This window comes from Triticum dicoccoides, chromosome 1B (genome assembly GCF_002162155.2).
Source record: "Triticum dicoccoides isolate Atlit2015 ecotype Zavitan chromosome 1B, WEW_v2.0, whole genome shotgun sequence".
NCBI classification, from domain to species: domain Eukaryota; kingdom Viridiplantae; phylum Streptophyta; class Magnoliopsida; order Poales; family Poaceae; genus Triticum; species Triticum dicoccoides.
The window spans coordinates 388,424,282-388,444,412 of NC_041381.1; the positions used below are offsets into that span (position 1 = coordinate 388,424,282).

Sequence of the window (20,131 nt, forward strand, 5' to 3'; positions counted from 1 at the left end):
AATATTGTTCTAGTGGATCAGTAGGAGGCACAACAATAGAAGCAAGACCAATTAATTCATCTTTACTAGGCAATTCTTTTTCATGAAGTTTTCTACTAAACTTGGAAAATTTAAACTCATGAGATTCATCACCAAAACCAACACCGGCAGTTTGTTTCTCACAATCTATTTAGCATTAACGGTGTTCAAGAAAGTTCTACCAAAGATAATGGGACAAAGTCATCTTGTGGGGAACCAAAACAAGAAAATCAGTAGGGTATTTTATTTTCCCACACAAGACTTCAACATATCTAACAATCCAATTGGTGATATAGTGTCTCTATTAGCAAGTTTAATAGTAACATCTATGTCTTCTATCTCTGCAGGTGTTATGTCATTCATAATTTCTTGATATAAGGTGTAAGGAATAGCACTCACACTAGCACCTATGTCACATAAACCATGATAATAGTGATCTCCTATTTTAACTGAGATGACGGGCATGCCAACAACAGGTCTATGTTTATCCTTTTTATCAGGTTTGGCAATTCTAGCAGCTCCTCCACAGAAATAAATAACATGCCCATCCATATCTTCTTCCAAGAGATCTTTAACCATAGCAATACTAGGTTCTACTTTAATTTGTTCATCGGGTTTAGGTGTTATAATATAGATTTTGTTAACCACAGTTGAAACTTTAGCATGTTCCTTTATCCTAACAGGGAAAGGTGGTTTCTCAATATAAGCAGAAGGAACAACTGGATAAACATTATAAAGTATAGTTTCTTCTTTAACTGGCACTGGTTCTTTGACTTCTTCTTTAATAGGTGGGTGATATTTAAACCACTTCTCTTTAGGGAGATCAACATGAGTAGCAAATGGTTCACAAAAGGAGGCTACTATCTCAGAGTCAAGTCCATATTTAGTGCTAAACTTTTGAAAAACATCGGTATTCATAAAAGATTTAACACAATCATACTTAATCTTAATACCCGACTCTTTACCTTCGTCGAGTTCCCAATCTTCAGAGTTGCGTTTAATTCTTTCCAAAAGATCCCACCAGAATTCAATAGTCTTCTTCATAAAAGAACTAGCACAAGAAGTATCAAGCATGGTTTGATCATTACGAGAAAGCCGAGCATAAAAATTCTGGATAATAATTTCTCTTGATAGCTCATGATTGGGGCATGAATATAAAACAAGTACACAACACAGTAATGAGGAAATGAAAGAGTTGAGGAAGTAGAACCAGTTGGCTTGGTGAAGACAATGATTTGGTAGACCAGTTCCAACTGCTGTGACAGTTGTACGTCTGGTTGGAGCGGCTAGGTATTTAAACCTGAGGACACACAGTCCTCACCGTATTCTCCTTGAGATAAGGTCACACAGACCTCGCCCAATCACTCATGGTAAGTCTTCAGGTGACTTCCAAACCTTCACAAACTCGGTCACTCGGCGATCCACAATTTCCTCTTGGATGCTCAGACCATGACGCCTAACCGTCTGGAAGATGCACAGTCTTCAAAGGTAACAAGCGTCGGATCCACGTAGGATCAATCTCTTCAGTGATGCTCAATCACTTTGGGTTTGAAGGTGTTTGGGTTTGGGTTTCCTCACTTGATGATTTTTGCTCAAAGTCCTCGGAGGATGGGATGCTCTCAAATGACAAGTTTCAGTTTCTCTCGGAGCAGTCAACCAGCTAGTGGTTGTAGGGGGCGACTATTTATAGCCTAGGGAGCAGCCCGACATGATAAGACATAAATGCCCTTCAATGATATGACCATTAGGTGGATAAGATATTTTGGGATGGTTGGCACATAGCACAACAACAGTCGGAAATTTGACTATCAAATTCCTCAGGGCTATCATGTTCCTCACTTGTAGGCAATTCGCACTGGCGAATTCCTAACTCCTCAGTCAGAACAAATTCCTCAGAGACCAGAAGAACTTCATCTCTATCACCGAAGAAACTTACTGAACTGTATGAGATTTCCAATGGCTTCACTCGAAGGGATTGGTAGGTATAGGATTTTGAGTTGAGCATCACTTGGAAATTTTCCTTAGAAATTCCTCGACCCCCTTTAACAGTACGATGTTTCCTATGACTCAAGAAAGAGAAAATGAAACTACAAAAATAAAAGTCTTCACGCTCCATGTTCCTCACATGAAATCCAAGTCTTTAAGGTCACACCAATTTCTTCACTTTCAAAGTCTGCAGAAAGTCTTCAGAGTTCCAAAGTCTTCAGTCGAAGACATTCATTTTTAGGGGTCGACTTTCTCTGTAAATATCAAACTCCTCATAGACTTATAGACCTGTGTACACTCACAAACACATTAGTCCCTTAACCTATAAGTCTTCAATACACCAAAATCACTAAGGGGTACTAGATGCACTTACAAAAATTATATATATAATTCTGATCACGATGAACTAGATGCATAGGATAATTTTTTTGGTGGAACTCCAATTTCAAACGATTCCAATTCCAAGATCCAATATCATCGCATAGCCTATACCATGCTAATGCTTTGCCCTTCAAAGATGAAGGGAAAACCTTTTTCATAACTTCATCCCCGGGTAAACCTGCAAGCTTGAACAATCCACAAATTTGTTCTACATATATCAAGTGCATATCGGGATGTTCGGTTCCATCTCCTACATAAGGATTAGCTAGCAGTTGTTTTATCATATCCGAAGGAATTTCATATTCAATATTTTCAGTAGGTGCAATAGGTTGAGGGGTAGCTAATTGTGGTTCCGGTCGAGGTGAAGATACCCCGGACAAACCCCCCAAAGGATTGTTTTCCATAGTAACAAGTGACAATAAATTTCAGCACACTATATAAATGTTCCCTTACCAAATTCCACTTACCAAAGGCGCTTCACTCCCCAGCAACGGCGCCAGAAAATAGCCTTGATGACCCACAAGTATAGGGGATCAATTGTAGCTCTTTTCGATAAGTAAGAGTGTCGAACCCAACGAGGAGCAGAAGGAAATGACAAGTGGTTTTCAGCAAGGTAATGTCTGCAAGTGCTGAAATTGTAAGTAGCGGAGTAGTTTGATAGCAAGATAATTTGTAACAAGAAAGTAACGATAGTAGTAACAAAAGTGCAGCAAGGTAGCCCAATCCTTTTGAGGCAAAGGACAGGCCAAAACGGTCTCTTATGATAAGTAAAGCGTTCTTGAGGGTACACGAGAATTTCATCTAGTCACTTTCATTATGTTGGTTCGATTTGTGTACGCTACTTTGATAATTTGATATGTGGGTGGACCGGTGCTTAGGTGTTGTTCTTACTTGAACAAACCTCCTACTTATGATTAACCCTCCCGCAAGCATCCTGAAAGTGCAACTATCCCTGGATGGTTTTGGTAATTCCTAACAACATATAGCTCATTGAACTGATGCTCTTTCAAGATGATCATTTTAGAAAGTTCAATGATTGGCATGGCATGGACTAGGAATGCGGACCCCTCAAAATGCTAAGGACACATATTGGCTCAAGCTCAAGACTCTACATTTTCATTTTAGTGATCCAAGATCACATTGAGTCCATAGGAAAAGCCAATACTATCAAAAGGGGATGAGGTGTTGCTTAATGGCTTGCTTGCTCAAAATGCTTAGTGATATGCTCCAAAATCCCTCAACCACTTTCTCATTTCCACATATGTCCCAACCAAAAGTCAAACTCGTCCCCACCGATTTGATCTATCCGGCGCCACCGAGTTCATTTGACATAGCCATAGCCAGAAACCCTAATCAGTTCGGTCTCACCGATAGGTATCTCGGTCTCACCGAGATGGGATTGCAAACTCTTTGTTTCCCTAAGTAACCTTTCAGTCTAACCGAGATGAGCTATCGGTCCCACTGAGTTCGCAATGCAAACTCTCTGTTTCCCTTTTGTAACGTTTTGGTCTCACCGAAATGAGCATTTCCGTCCCATCGAGTTTGCCTAACCAACTCTCTGTTTGCCTATTATAGAAATCGGTCTTACCGAGTTTATGTGATCGGTCTCACTGAGATTACGTTATGCTCCAACCCTAATGAAATTGGTCCCACCGAGTTGACATGTCAGTCCCACCGAAAAGCCTAACATTCACATTTTGAACTAAATCGGTCTGACCGAGTTTCATGATTCGATCTCATCGAGTTTGGTAAATTGTGTGTAACGGTTAGATTTTGTGTGGAGGCTATATATACCCCTCCACCCACTCTTCATTCGTGGAGAGAGCCATCAGAACGTGCCTACACTTTCATCATTCATTTTCTGAGAGAGAACCACCTACTCATGTGTTGAGACCAAGATATTCCAATCCAACCACAAGAATCTTGATCTCTAGCCTTTCCAAGTTTCTTTCCACTCAAATAATCTTTCCACCAAATGCAAATCCGTGAGAGAGAGAGTTGAGTGTTGGGGAGACTATCATTTGAAGCACAAGAACAAGGAGTTCATCATCAACACACCATCTATTACCTTTTGGAGAGTGGTGCCTCCTAGATTGGTTAGGTGTCACTTGGGAGCCTCCGTCAAGATTGTGGAGTTGAACCAAGGAGTTTGTATGGGCAAGGAGATCGCCTACTTTGTGAAGATCTACCCTAGTGAGGCAAGTCCTTCGTGGGCGATGGCCATGGTGGGATAGACAAGGTTGCTTCTTCATGAACCCTTCATGGGTGGAGCCCTCCATGGACTCGCGCAGTCGTTACCCTTCATGGGTTGAAGTCTCCATCAACGTGGATGTACGATAGCACCACCTATCGGAACCACGGAAAAAATCTCCGAGTCTACGTTGCGTTTGCTGCCTCCAAACTCCTCCCTTTACCTTCATATGCAATGATTTACATTCCGCTGCTATACTCTTAGATTTGCATGTGTAGGTTGATTGCTTGACTTGTGCTAAGTTGCTAAAATCTGCCAAAACTTAAAATTAGGAAAAGGCTAGGTTTTTATTTGGTCAAATAGTCTAATCACCCCCCTCTAGACATACTTTCGATCCTACACATCCGCAGCTACGAGAAAAGTATTAAGAATAAATTCTGACCATAGCATTAAACTTTTGGATCCACTCGGTCCCTTACGGAATATTGCATAAATTGGGGTTTAAGCTTCTGTCACTCTCGCAACCCATCATCTAATTGCTACTCCACAATGCATTCCCTTAGGCCCAAATATGGTGAGGTGTCATGTAGTCGACGTTCACATGACACCACTAAGGAAATCACAACATACATATTATCAAAATATCGAACACACATCAAGTTCACATGATTACTTGCAACATGATTTCTCCCGTGACCTCAAGAACAAAAGTAACTACTCACAAATGATAACCATGATCATGATCAGAGGAGTGTTGAATAGCATATTGGATCTGAACATATAATCTTCCACCAAATAAACCATATAGTAATCAACTACAATATGTAATTAACACTACTAGTCACCCTCAAGCACCAATCTATAGTTCCGGTAACAAGATTGAACACAAGAGATGAACTAGGGTTTGAGATGAGATGGTGTTGTTGAAGATGTTGATGAAGATTGCCCTCCCCAAGATGTGAGAATTGTTGGTGATGATGATGACAATGATTTCCCCCTCCGGGAGGGAAGTCCCCCCCCCCCCAGAATCGCTCCGCCGGAGGGCAAAAGTGCTCCTGCCCAAGTTCCGCCTCGAGACGGCGGCGCTCCGTCCCGAAAGTCTTCTCCTTATTTTTTCTAGGTCAAAATGACCTATATACCAGAATTGGCACCGGAGGCGGGCCTGGGTGAGCACAACCCACCAGGGCGCGCCTGGGCTCCCTGGCGCGCCCAGGTGGGTTGTGCTCATCTGGTGGGCCCCCTTTGGTAGTTATTTGCTCCAATATTCCTCAAATATTTCATAAAAACTCCTCATGAAGTTTCAGCTTGTTTGGAGTTGTGCAGAATAGGTGGCCTGACGCAACTTTTTCAGGTCTAGATTTCCAGCTGCCATAATTCTCCCTCTTTGTGTATACCTTGCATATTATGAGAGAAAAGGCATTAGAATTACTTAAAAAACATTATTATGGATAAAAACATCATAAATAACAGTAAGAAAACATGATGTAAAATTGACGTATCAGTAACCTACCTCCACCTTGATTCCCATTGCCCGGAGGTGCGTGGTCCTGAAATTGACTTATTTCCTTACACCTCAATGTCGTGCCTCCGTGAGATGAATCTGACATTATGATAAATTCACAAAGAGGCAAAAAACAGGAGAGGAACTTTGTCACTGCCATGACACGCATGAGGCTGACTATCAGACCATAAGGATGCATGCGTTGACACATGGAGGACCCACCCTCCCCGAAACAAGTTCACAACATTACAAAGTCAAAGTCAGCGGGGGTACCATGGATGGTCTTATTGGAATCGACCATGTTTGGATGCATAAGTTAGGACATGGACCAGTGGGGAAGGGACTTTGGACCATACTTATTGGTCTAGAGGTGTGTGATATATATTTTTCACCCTTTGCAACTCACGACATGTTTGTTATGTGTATACATAAAAAAGATAACTCACTTCACGAAAAAATATGGCAATTCTACTCGAGTTTCTAGTCTCACTTCACAGGTTGACCGATCCGGCGCTGGATCGGTCGACCGAGGTTGAGTAGCCTCCTTTTCGCAAACGAGTGGAATGGTGTGGCCCATTGTTAGAACGACATGGTGGAGCAGACCTGGCCAAACGGGCCGGCCCGACCCATGCTAAATGTGCCTGGCCCGACACGCCCCGCTATGGCACGTTTAATAGCCGGGCCGGCCCACGGGCGCTGCTCCTTGCCCCAGGCACGGTTAGCATGCCGAGCAACCTATTTTTAGCCTATTGGGTTGTATTTTAGGGCTATTGGACTGTAATTTAGGTCATGCATATATAAAAAATTCTGATTTTTTTTTAAAATTAAACGGGCCATATGCCGTGCCGGCCCGCATGCCCAGCTTCCAGGCCCAGGCATGGCCCATGGCGTGCCGCGTGCCGGGCCTGGCCCGTTTAGCCCGGGCCGTGCCGTTCTTACGTGCTACCGGGCCGGCCCAGTTAGCACGCCTGTTTGGCGAGCTATATGGTGGAGGGCCGAACCCAAATTCGTGGGCGGGCGTGAGCGGCAATATAACAAAGAGAAAAGTGTGCCTTTCCTTGCCTTTTCCCCGACGCAAGCCGTAAAACCCTAGCCACCAACGCCGGCGCAAGCCGTAAAACCCTAAGCAACCGACGGCGGCGCTTGACGGCGAGTCGCCCCCATCTTCCCCAACGCAAGACGCGAAACGCTATCAGCCGACGCTTGACGGCGAGCTCTCTCTCCCCCCTACCCCCACCCCCACCCCCACTCGGGGTACTCTTGGGCGCGCAAGATCTACGGCCTCCGGAAGATCTTCGAGGTCAGTCCCAATCCGTTAACCTTTTTTACGCCGTGGTTTCTGTCTTTACGCCATCTCGCTGGACTGATGCCACCTACGGGTTTGATTGCCGTGATTTGGAAAATCCAACGGGTAGGCAGGTAGCTCGATTTGGGTGTTAATAGGGGTGGGATTTCACAATGAATCACCATTTTTTCTTGATGTATATCCTGCCGTTAACCTGAGCATAGTTTCCGAGGCATACACATCATGAGTAGCTGTATATGTACTGTTGTCATGAGTAGCTGTATACGTACTGTTGTGATTGCGCTATCATGGGTGCTGTAACTGCAATAGCAACCGTCAGTTAGTATTGCAGTCCAATTCCAGGCAGTAGCTGGGTCTTTGGAGGCATGCAACTAGTACTAGTATTCTAATTGCGCTAGTGTGAGTTATGCTGTACCGTTCCACTTGAAGGAAGCTAATATTATAGTCTTAAACTTGCAACTAGCACTAGTAACTGAATATGGCCTGGTCTTCCTTCCGGGACCCTCCTTCATCTTTTTAGATTATCCTTTACTACTCAGCATCGTTTTCTATCCATAGGTTCTATGCCATTACCACACTAACTCTTGTACTTTGTTTGCCAGAGAGATTGTCGGATACCTTCTGAAATGGCGTTCAATCTTCTCGCTGACCATCATACTGAAGGTATTCTATTTTGCTAGAGGATATTTTGTCTATGTTTAGATAATGTCGGGCTTACATGTTTTTGTTGCTTATTAATTTCCATGCGGCCCATTGGTCTCATTTGATTTTTGTCGCTTTTTAATTTCTATGCAGCCCATGACTGGTACGCCTATGAGCGTTATGTTGATGAGGGCATGGGTGTGGATGTTTCTGGTACAGTTTTGTCAGTCCAACAGTATCGACTTAAAAATGAAGTGCTGGTTAAAGTATCATCCAGGATCTCTCGCCAGAATAAGTCCTATGAACTGATTGGGGAGGCAATTAGGGCAACCTCCACCTATTGGTTCGCTACTGATGCAACACGGTTGTTTATCTCTTCTCTGATACACAGAGCGCAGCGAATTCTGGATCAAGATAAGTGCTTAGACAACTTTGATGCTAATAATTTCGTCGTGACAAATAAAGGAGAGGCCAAGTTCCGACATGTGAAAATCATTGAAAAGACTTATCAAGCTCGAAGACAAATGTATACTTGCATTGTTAATGTCATCAGAGGTTATTTTGATGGGTACAAATTCCTGAAGATATGCAGGATTTGATTAATTTGATGAGTACACAACAAAAAGATCTTCTCTACCAAATAAGCCCAGCACTCTTACTTCGCCATCAAAGATCAGATCGATATACTCGACTCTATGAGTATGTCAAATACAAAGTGGGCACTTTTCAGAAGGAGCTCATACTCGAGAAGTTGCTTCAATTGCCATGGGTGCTCCAATGGAAGAGCAAGGTGCCGCAGAACAATGTACTTAAGGAAACTTTTGACTTCATTCCGGGTAGCTATGACCTGAAGCGCCCGACGGATGAGCATAATAATCCAACAACTCCGTGGACTGAACGCGAACAGAAGCTTAAGCTGGTGGAGTTATTGCTTGATTTTGTGAGAAATGGAACTGCACACCGATCCCAAAGGAAAACCAAAGTCGATCCAGATCAGTTTGAAACCATCATTATGGTTTTTTACCTCATGCTACTTCCCAAGTTGCAAGAAGCTGTTTATGATGTGGCAGGAAAGCCTGCTCTTGTATATTTGGGATTGGCCTAGCCTTAAGGTATGTATCTGAACTAAAATATAAGCATTGAAGTTAAGAAATTCTAATGCTTGCCATTCTTAATGAATGAGTGTTAAGGACTAACACATCTGTCACTGTATAACAGCAATTCTTGTATTAATGAAATGATGTCTTTTCAATACAATATTTATACCTTTACCAGTTTACCTAGAGAGTGTAATCTGGAATATACTTGTTCTTTCTGAAGTCCTGTAAATAATATATGTATAGTTAGAGGCATACGGTTTGGCATTACAATTGATCTGAGATCTGTAGTTATTCAGTGTATTTGGTACTCACCTGTGACGGTGATGAAGTTAACTAGTAAGGTAACTAAGCATCATTATGCAGCGGTCTGTTTGTATGCGGAATCATGTTTGTAAAATTAGTCCTACACAAACAGATGCACTAGACCCTGCATGCAGATTTCACTGAAAACTGTGTAGCAACTACTATCTGGTCCTGGGTTTGGCACAACATTTTGTCCATAGATTTAGAAGTCTCTACTTGCCAGCATGCCAGTATGAAGTATGCAATTGGTAAGCTATCACTGAGTTGTGACCGTCATGATCAAGTAGGCCTTCCCTTCAGTCAACCTATTCAAACACAGTATTGCTTATTTTTGAATTAAACTGCCTTTCACCTGGAGCCAATCTAGTTATCTTGTTGAGCTCTTGAAGCTATTGCTTTTGGTTCAGCTCTTGAAGGTTAAATATAGATCTTAAGGATGTTTCTAACTCAAGAATTGTCTCAAGGAAAATGTCTTTGAACCTACATATCGTTTTCATTTGTACACAACCTGAAAATGCTCTTTGAAGTCTTTGTAAAATATTTATTTCAGTGCCATCAAACCTGGTCTTCTGCAATTCATGAATGCAAGAATCCGAAACTTGAGATTCAAAAGAGAAAATAAGAACATTTAGGACAATGAAGTATTTGTTTGAAGTATCTTGATCTGGCCAAAAGAAGTAGAGTAGTGGAAGTTGGCAACTTTGTGATAGCAATATGGACTTTGATATTTCCAGTGAGCTCACCTCTTGGATGTGGGTTCTCCTAATACCAGGGGCAACATAAGGAGTCTTGCTTTTATTTTTCCACGTGGCAACAAACAAAATATTTGTCTCAATGTGAGAAGATACCTGAGTTCACTCTAGATTTCTGCGCTTCTAGCTTCTGCAGTAATTCTGGTCTGGATGTCTTCTATCTAAAATGATTTCTGAGCTTAATCCAATACTGTTGGATTATAGAAAGGCTGTTGGTACCGATCAGTCATAATCAATCAAGGGCCTTGTCTGGAAGCTTCGTGTTGGCTAATGACATACAGAAAACCTAATCCGTTGTAAGAGATACTGAAGTTTAAAAGCTGCATTTTCTGGATATACATGAAAGTAATACAAATGATGTCTGGAATCTGTTGTAGTGTCCTGATTCCTGTATATGGCTTAAAACATTTTCCTTTTTCTCGTCAAAGTCATGGGGAGGCACGTGGATTAGTAGAACTAGACTGCGCTCTGCTGCGGGAAATGGTTGATATAATTTTTGGTTGATAACATGAGAGCCAAAATAAATAATACATATGACCTATAATATTTGATTATGTATAGTTGAGAAAATATTTTCCCATGCATGGTTGAATGTTGTGGTGTTCTTTTCCCATGCATGATTGCATGTTGTGGTGGGGCTTATTCCACTAATAATTGTATGGTATAGCGAGGTGGCGTGCTTGCATGTTGAGATAAGTAAGTTAGTGGGGATGACTCTTAGGTATATAGGTTTTGTTTTGAGTGCAACTGCTGGTGTGCGGAGTTGGTTTCTGTTGATGCATGAAATTTGTGATTCTTATTTCTCCAATGCAACAATGAACGTTTATTATTTATTCAGTGGATTTTGCCCAGAATACAAATTTACAACCTTTTCCTATTCCTACATGATAAATCTAAAACACCATTTAGGCACATAGGCGTGGGGCGAGGTATTGATACTAAGCAGTAAATTGCGCCTGCATTTGCTCAGATTCGTAAATAGGATGCAATGAAATATCTTCATGCTACATAATCTTCAAATGCATGGGGTTTCTGATGTGAAAAATTTGCATATTTCTATATTTCAGAGGCTACCATTTACAGTCGGTTCATGGTTGCTACAGTTTATGTCCCTATGGTGCTTCACGAATCACGACTATTTTCTGCCGGTGATATTCTTGATCCTTCAGGTGTGTCCCTTTCCCCCCCTTTGACTTGTCTTCATTCTAGCACCATTTCATTTTTCTCCACATCTATAACAAGCTTGATCAGGACTATGATTTAATGACCAGTACTATAATGTTTTCTCCCCTTGTGTATTCAGGGGCATAATGATTTCCTTATCCATAATCTAAGGATGCTTTTCTAACTCTGGGAACAACTCAGTGTGCACTTGCTCTGGATATAGTTTGTGGCGCACTGAAGCCTCCTGTTTAAGAACTGACCCTCTTGCTTTTGTTCCAGGTCCTCGCTCTTGCTTACTACACTACATCCTACTTCCCTGGAGGCTCTAGTGGATTAAAAATTCTCTCTTCAATTCTCCTGTCTACAGTACCAGATGTCATGACCCCATCGTTTTGCTAGTACCATCTACAAATGTTAGGCACATACGTTGGGAATGGACTGAAGAAGGTTTGTTGAGCTATTTGGTAGCACATTTGTGGGAATAAAGTTACTGCTAGCGATTTATGTGGCCAAAGTTATGGCTAAAGCGGCTGTTGCTTTTTGGGATATGGTACTAGGCACACCAGCTAAAAAATATAAGAAAAACCAAACAATACCGAAACTTTGTTGTGGTGAAAATGGTGAGTTGAAGTTTCTGTGAAGAAATGGCTTCCATGGTCTTGGCGGAGAATGTAAAATTGCAACTTCAAAAACTTTATTTTTTTACATGGAACTGATTTCATTCTTTTAATGCATAGAAGACCATGGAAGTCATTTCTTTGTGAAACTTTACACGTCAATATAACATAGACCATGTTTGTTATAAAGTAGTTTCAGAACTGTTTGATCTTTTCCACATTTTCAAATTATATATTTTCAGTGTGGTGCCCCTAGACCAAGTTCCATAGGGTATTTTTTCCTTTTTTTTTCCTTTCGTTTTGCAAGAAGTGCTGTAGATATTTTGGGGAAAAGTCGATTGTGCAGTTGTAGGGATTGAGTGTGAACTTTGTCCTGTATCACGGTATCACCTAGCCTCGGAAGCATGTGATATTTCCCCCTTCATCTAAACTAGGTGTCAAGTTTGCGTAGCCGTGTAATTTGTTTTTGTGACGAAGAGAGAGGTCTACTGAATACGAATAATGTTGTTACAATCAGTTCGAAGAAGCTCTAAAACAGAAGAACGGCCGACAAGGCGTACTGTCTCTATAACTTTAATGTAAGATGTTTTTGCCGTTCTAATTACATTAAGGAGGTATCACCGACATTGTAACGTAATCTGATTACAGCGGGATCAGTTGCCGTCAAATCGTCTTTGTTTCACCACGGCTGTAATCAGATTACGCCCCAAATCAGCTGTATCGGGACCCCCTTTTCTGTTCCCGCAGCCGCACAAGCCGCTCAAAGCGTGCGAGAAAAAAAAGAGCATCGACAACCACAGCTCGCCAGCCGTCGGCGTGCTTGGACAAAACCAAACAAATTACGTTGCCATTTTTGTTGCCAAACACCTCCGTAATGTATCTGAGGATAAATTGTATACTTGGGATGGTTGTACTATCATTAAGACACTACACAAGCATTTGATGATAGTACACCCATAGTATATAGAGCAAACTCCCCCACAATATATGCATGTGTGAATGAATTTTGAATGTCATTGCATATATTGGTTGACATAAACTAGGAGAAAGTTCTTTTATGATTCTTGAGTTATAGGGATCCCGCACTATTAAGAGGGGATCAAAAGGGTTAATGATAGATTTGCTCAAGTCAACATCTTCTATTTCTACTTCCTCACATCATATTCCAACATAGGCATATTTCGTTCCTATCCAATACAAATACAAAATGCCTATACATCTACCAAAGAAAATCCAAAGCCAAATAGGTCACCAAAATACATGATAAAACCTTTGCATAATTTGCATCCTCCAATTTTGTTGATCTTGGGTGGTTATCTATGTGAGGACCTGGGCTTTTTCCATAGCTTCAAAACGAGCCCAAGATCATCAAAATCAGAGTCCGGATGTAAAAGTTATGCATGTTTTAGTTTCGGGTCTTCTACTGTTTTTTTGTTGCCCGGATCATCCGGGTTCCAGCCCGGATCATCCGGGTTTCTCGACAAAATCATCACAGGAACTTATTCTACTAGCCGGATCATTCGGCTACCCATCCAGATCATCCGGGAATTGCCCGGATCATCCGGCTGCGTCCCCGGACATCCGGGTATCTACTACCACATTGTATATTGACCTTCCCGGATCATCCGGGCATTGCCCGGATCATCCGAGTATGCGTCCAGATCATCCGGGCAGGTCAACAACTGCGGGAAACGGCTCTATTTTCTTGGGGGTATAAATATCCCTCTCCCACTCCGGGAGAGGGTTGACCACTCCATCCAAAATCGCCCCAAAAACACAAGTGGCTCCCTCTCACTTCTCCTACACAAAATCTTAGATCCCGGAGAGATTAGTGAGTGTTCTTGAGAGTTGTTCCAATCAAAAGATAGATTCTCTCCCTCTCCCTCTTGTGACCAAAGCAATTCGTGATTTGAGCAAGTCTTGAGCATTTCCCCTTGATCTTGTTACTCTTGGAGGTTGGAGACTCCTAGGCGGTAGGAGTGCTCCTGTGAGGAATCAACTTGTGATTTGTCCCCCGGAAAGTTTGTGAAGGTTTGGAGGCCGCCTCAAGGTCTACCACTAGTGGTTGGGAATCGTCTTCGTGGTGATATCTCAAGGAGAATAGGGTGAGCCTTCGTGGTGTTGGTGTGCCTTCGTGGTAACACCCATCCCTCCAACGGTGACTAGCTTCCCTCCAAGGAAGTGAACATCGGGATACATCATCGTCTCCGTGACTTTGGTTATCCCTAACCCTAACTCCTTACTTGTGGTTTACTTTAGTCTCTTGACCTTGCATACAATATATCTTGTTGTTCTCATTGTAGTGTGTTGGCTATTCCCTTGAAGAGATTATTTAGGCCAACACTTTATAGTCCGCAATTCATACTTCCTACTATTGTTCTATCTTGTGCTCAGTGTGAATTGCTAGCTTTGTAACATTCATTTCCATATCTTGTGACATAACTTGTGTAAGCTTGTAGTACTTACTTGAGTTTGGTATTATCATTCAATTCCATATATTGTGATACAATTTGTGTAAGCTTGTATTGCTTACTTGTGGTTGTGTGTATTATTCATTTTCATATCTCGTGATATACATTAAGTAAGTTTGTGTAACTTACTTGTGCTTACTCATATCCTCGTTGTTCTCGTCTTCTTTATCCTGTGTTGTTCGTGCACTTAGTGAGCCTAGTATATTTAGGATTTGTGCTTGAAAAGTATCCGCTTAGTTTATTTTCGCATTAGGATATAGCCAAATCCGTAGAAGATTTTAAAACGCCTATTCACCCTCCTCTAGGCAACATCGTGGTCCTTTCAATGCCAACATGCACGGTAAATGCCAAAAAATGTCTTACATATAGCACACGAGACCTGAAATGCGCCAGCAAATCAAACCCGTGGTAAAATTGTGATTGGTTTACGTGCGAAAAATTTAGATGAGAAACGATGAACTCACGTCTTCATTTCAAAATTAGTACGTCTTCATTTCAAACGAAATTATTCTGTTTGTGCACACGAGCGCTTAGAGGCAACCGTTTGCATAGGCCTTTCCGCGAGCGCGGCGACCGGGGATATTTTTCACCCTTTTCACCTAGGCCGCCAACACCCCCCCACCGTCCGCCCGCGTTTCACTCAACTAGTCCACCCAATCTCCTTCGCCAGCTCCCCCCTCCCCCAGATCCACAGCAAAACCCTCTCCGGCGCCGCCGTGCTCACCCCGGCCGTGTGCCCGCTCTTCGGAGTCAAGCCTACCTCCACTGCCGTTCCCAACACGCGGCGACCCGCGCCTCGCCGTCTTCATTTGCTCGCCAGCCACCCTCGAGCATATCGATGCAGTAACCCTCGCCTCTCCTGTGGTCCGGCCGGTTTGCATTAAGAATCATGTTAGTTACCGCTCTCCATCACGGTGAGGCATATTTGCTCGCAATCCCTCTTCCAATTTCGTTCTGTATGTTCCCAAATTGGCTATAAAATAACGGAGAGCGTATATATGTTCATTATCTACCTTCCTTACTACATATAAGCTGTATTTGTTCCAATAAGTTACTGCCTATTTACAGATCGCGGGCGCCCGAGTCACACAAACTTAACAAATTAGCCGTACATTTTCTAAATTATTGCTTGTCATGTTTAGAAAGCTTGATACCAAGTTTTTAGTTTTATGTTTATCCTCCTTTCCCGAGTTTTGCATGTGTTCTCTGTAGATGCTGAGTAGCAGCGACAACACTCATTCAGGGCATGTATCTTCATCTGATTCGGACAACCCTAGGTCTTTAGCAGATTGTGAGGGATCAAGTAGTCTTGAACAGGATAGAGCTGCAACAATTACCCTTCCGGTCAGGACACGGAGGAACGCTCCAAGGAAGCCCACACACCAGCCTAAAGGTGTATATGAAGTAACCGAGATTGATTTAAGTCATGGGCTCCAACTAAACCAGATAAAACACACATGAGGTTCAGGAGTGTGTGTGGATTTGTTGGCAGGGCAAGGCTCAACATTAATCTGCCGGGGTTTCGAAAGGCTGACACAGAAACACGACGAAGGATAGTCCGGGAGATCATGGATCACTTCAACGTTCCAAAGCAATGGAGAATGCAGGTGGAACACGTTGCACTGAAGAAGGCTAGGGATGCTTGGAGAAACTGGAAGCACGTGTTGTACAAGAAGTACTTGAGTGAAGGCAAGGACCCAATCCCCGCATACCCCCAAATTACAAAGGCAGACTGGGCAAAATTCAAAAGGGTCAGGGCAACTCCAGAGTTTGCTATGAAGAGTTTCAAGCAATCGGAACTTCAGAAGAAGAACATACACCCCCACCGTATGGGTGTGGCAGGATACTACGGCATGAAACTGATATGGGAACAGGAGGACAAAGCAGCAGTAGCGACGGGTGGGAATCCGTCCTTTAGTGAAATCAAGGGCGAACGCGCCAGAGACTACTTGCGGGCACGTGCAAAGAGGCGTGATGACGGAACTTATTACTTTGAAAACGCACGTGACGCCAAACTGTATGAAGTGATGGTAGAGGCTTCCAAGATCCCTGGAAGGTTCTACAGGAACTCAGGGCCATGTGACATTCTGTCCATTGCTTTGGACAGAAAAGAGCCCCTGGGCGTGCAAGGAGTATAGGTGTTAATGTCCCGCACAAGAGGGCTTTCACACTCAGCAAAGAAGAGAGGCTTAGCATGAAAAAAGCGAGGAGTGAAATGAAGCAGAATGCATTGTTTGAAAAGTTAAACAAGGAGATGTATCCGGCTGTTCGAAAGGATGTTGAGGAGTCAATGATGATGCAGAAGACTCTAACACTGACAGATAGCCGGCAGACGGGAGGGAAGGCAGGCATGGATGATGCTTCTTATTGCGCGGCAACTCTGCACAAGAGTAGCTGTGCATCAGCTGACCCCAGCGACACTGAGACTGCAGCTGCTCATGATGATGCTATATCTGATCTATCTGGAATGAAAGACAGACTGAAGGGCGTGCTTACACATTATGAAGGTACATTAAAATGTGCAACATTATGGATTTGCCCACCCTTCTTGGAAGATGGCCTCTTCTTGGACAATGCGCCATTGAAGCCGGGCTGTGTGAAGTGCTACGTGACTGAAGTAAAGCCTGGATTCAATGAATTTGCCCTGAAGAATGTCCTAGGAGACTTCGATGAGCAAAGGACCTTGGGAGAAACGCTGTTACATCACATCTAGTGGCCACGAAAGGAAATAGAGTTCATCGATGAGATTCCTGAAGCCCCGCCAAGAGCAGCCACTGTCGCCCCTCAACCGGTGACGCTCTCCTTGCCAGAGTAGCTCTCGCGGGCTGATGCATCAACCTGTGATCAGCCAGACCGACTTTGTGGTGTACAGGCCATGTCATCCTCCACCCCAAAGTAGCCAGTGGCAAGTCCTACAACTGTTGATGACGCACCACCGGTTCAGATGCCGGCCGCTGAAGTAGCGGGGGGAGACCCAGCTGCAGCACATGCTCAGCAAAGCAACCTGGTGGAACTGACTGCTAAGCAGTCTGATGCTTCGGAACCGCCTGCTAAGCAGTTTGTAGGTCCAGAACCGACTGCTCATCAGTCCATCGGTCCGCAGGTGCGTGATCAGCATACCAATGCGTCAGCACTTCCTGCTCAGCAAACCAATGCGTTGGAACGGCCTCCTCAGCACACCAACAAGTTGTCACCACCTGTGTAGAAACCCAACATAGCTTCAATGCATGGTCAATAGTCCGATGCCTCTGCTCCTACAGCCCAGCAGTCCGTCACTACAGCACCGCTAGCTCAGCGGTTCGGCATAGATAAACAATCTGCTAAGAAGTCCAACCAAGCTTCACCGTCTGCTCGGCAGTCTACCGTGCAGGCAACCAGACATTCTGCCAGAAATGCTTCAAGTACCAAGAAGGAAGTGGCCAAAAAGGCTACACCCACGACCACGAGGAAGCGAAGCGGGAAAGTGAAGAGGAAAGAGAACGATTGCCTCTTACTTAAAGCACTCATCGCCCAGAACCAAATTAACAACAGCTTGTTCGAATCGGGGAGTAATATTATTTCTGGCGCCATGGATGATGAACAAGTAGCATTGTTGCTTGCTAAAATAAAAGCAGACGTACTTGAAGCACACAATTACGTCCATGGCCAGCCATTTCTTGTTGGCAAATACTTTGATGAGTGCAGCTCCAGTTGCCGCGAGTTACATGAATATTACATGAATCAAATGTCAAAAGGTCATCACCATTTGCTAGTCTGTATGCGATTTATCCCACAAACCGGAGACAAGCGTGAGGGGCTTTGCGGGAGTTCGGACCGATCCCAAGCCCGCTTCTGATCACCCTGGACACCAAACCCACCCCTCCTCCCTCCGCCCGCGCTCGCTTCCCCCTGGTGCCAACTGCCCACATTCATGCCGCTATAGAGCGTGCGGCTCCACATTGAAGGCGGCTCTGGGCGGACACGACCTCTTACTGCCTCCTTTTCATTGAAGCAGCGTGCCGGCCAAGGGCACCGTCTGCTGCACGCCTAGCTGAACGCGCCTCCTTGCTGCATTCGAACGCGTCCATTTAACCCACGTGGAAGCCGAGAAACCTACTCCGGTCACCTGTCCGTTCACGAGCGGGCCAACATTAAACGCAACGTCGGGCAAGCTCCTCGTCTGCCCTCTATTTAAACGAGGCCAGACGCCGGGCAAACCACCAAGTCCACCGCTCCCCATCTCCTTCCACCATTTTCTGCACCATTTCGATGGCATCCGACGAGCAGGAAGACCAGTTCTCCGACATAAAAGTCGGCTGGGTGGCTCTATTGGAAATAAGCCCTAGAGGCAATAATAAAATGGTTATTATTATATTTCCTTGTTCATGATAATCGTTTATTATCCATGCTATAATTGTATTGACTGGAAACTCAAATACATGTGTGAATACATAGACAACAACGTGTCCATAGTAAGCCTCTACCAGACTAGCTCGTTGATCAAAGATGGCTATGGTTTCCTAGCCATGGACATGAGTTGTCATTTGATAACGGGATCACGTCATTAGGAGAATGATGTGATGGACAAGACCCAAACTATAAACGTAGCATATGATCGTGTCAAGTTTATTGCTATTGGTTTCTCCATGTCAAGTATAAGTTCCTATGACCATGAGATCATGCAACTCACTAACACCGGAGGAGTACCTTGTGTGTACCGAACGTTGCAATGTAATTGGGTGACTATAAATGTGCTCTACAGGTATCTTCGAGGGTGTCTGTTGAGTTGGCATGGATTAAGACTGGGATTTGTCACTCCATATGACGGTGAGGTATCGCAGGGCCCACTCGGTAATACAGCATCACAATGAGCTTGCAAGCAATGTGACCAATGAGTTTGTCACGGGATCTTGTATTACGAACGAGTAAAGAGACTTGCCGGTAACGAGATTGAACTACATATGGAGATACCAACGGTCGAATCTCAGGCAAGTAACATACCGATAGACAAAGGGAACTACATACGGGATTAGGCGAATCCCTGACATCGAGGTTCGACAACCAATAAGATCTTCATAGAATGTGTAGGAACCAATATGGGCATCCAGGTCCCGCTATTGGTTATTGACCGTAGAGGTGTCTCGGTCATGTGTGCATAGTTCTCGAACCCGCAGGGTCTACACACTTAACATTTGGTGATGATATAAGTATAGTTGAGTCATTATGGTGGTTATCAAAGGTTGTTCGGAGTCCCGGATGAGATCCCAAACGTGACAAGGAACTCTGGAATGGTCCGGAGGTGAAGATTGATATATTGGACGAAGGGTATTGGAGTCCGGAATTGTTTCGGGGGTACCGGGTGATGACTAGTGTCACCAAAAGGGGTTTCGGGGGGCCCCGGCAAGTGTTGGGGGCCCCATGGGCCAAGGGGAGGGGGCAAACCAGCCCACTAAGGTCTTGAGAGCCCCCCTCACCCCATCTCACGTAACCAGGAGGGTTGGGGCGCCCCCTTGGGCTTCCCACCACTTTGGCTTGGGGGCCAAGTCTCCTAGGGGGAAAACCCATCTAGGGTTTCCCTCTTGTGGCCACCGGCCCTAGATGGGATCCCCTAGGGGTGCCCCCTCTGCCCCATCCCCCTATATATAGAGAGGTAGAGAGAGGGCAGTGATACGTCTCCAACGTATCTATAATTTTTGATTGTTCCATGCTGTTATATTATT

General features: G+C 43.9%; 1 long non-coding RNA gene across 2 annotated transcripts; it reads left to right on the top strand.

The window, feature by feature from the left end:
- Positions 1–7,112: 7,112 nt before the first annotated feature.
- LOC119337046 lies at positions 7,113–11,885 on the top strand. Of its 2 annotated transcripts, none has more exons than XR_005163003.1 (5): positions 7,113–7,377; positions 7,986–8,046; positions 8,179–9,137; positions 11,248–11,349; positions 11,624–11,885. It is a non-coding gene; the product is annotated as an uncharacterized LOC119337046 (long non-coding RNA). The 2 variants fall into 2 exon arrangements; XR_005163004.1 differs by having other exon boundaries at positions 7,116–7,377; positions 8,610–9,137.
- Positions 11,886–20,131: the final 8,246 nt, after the last annotated feature.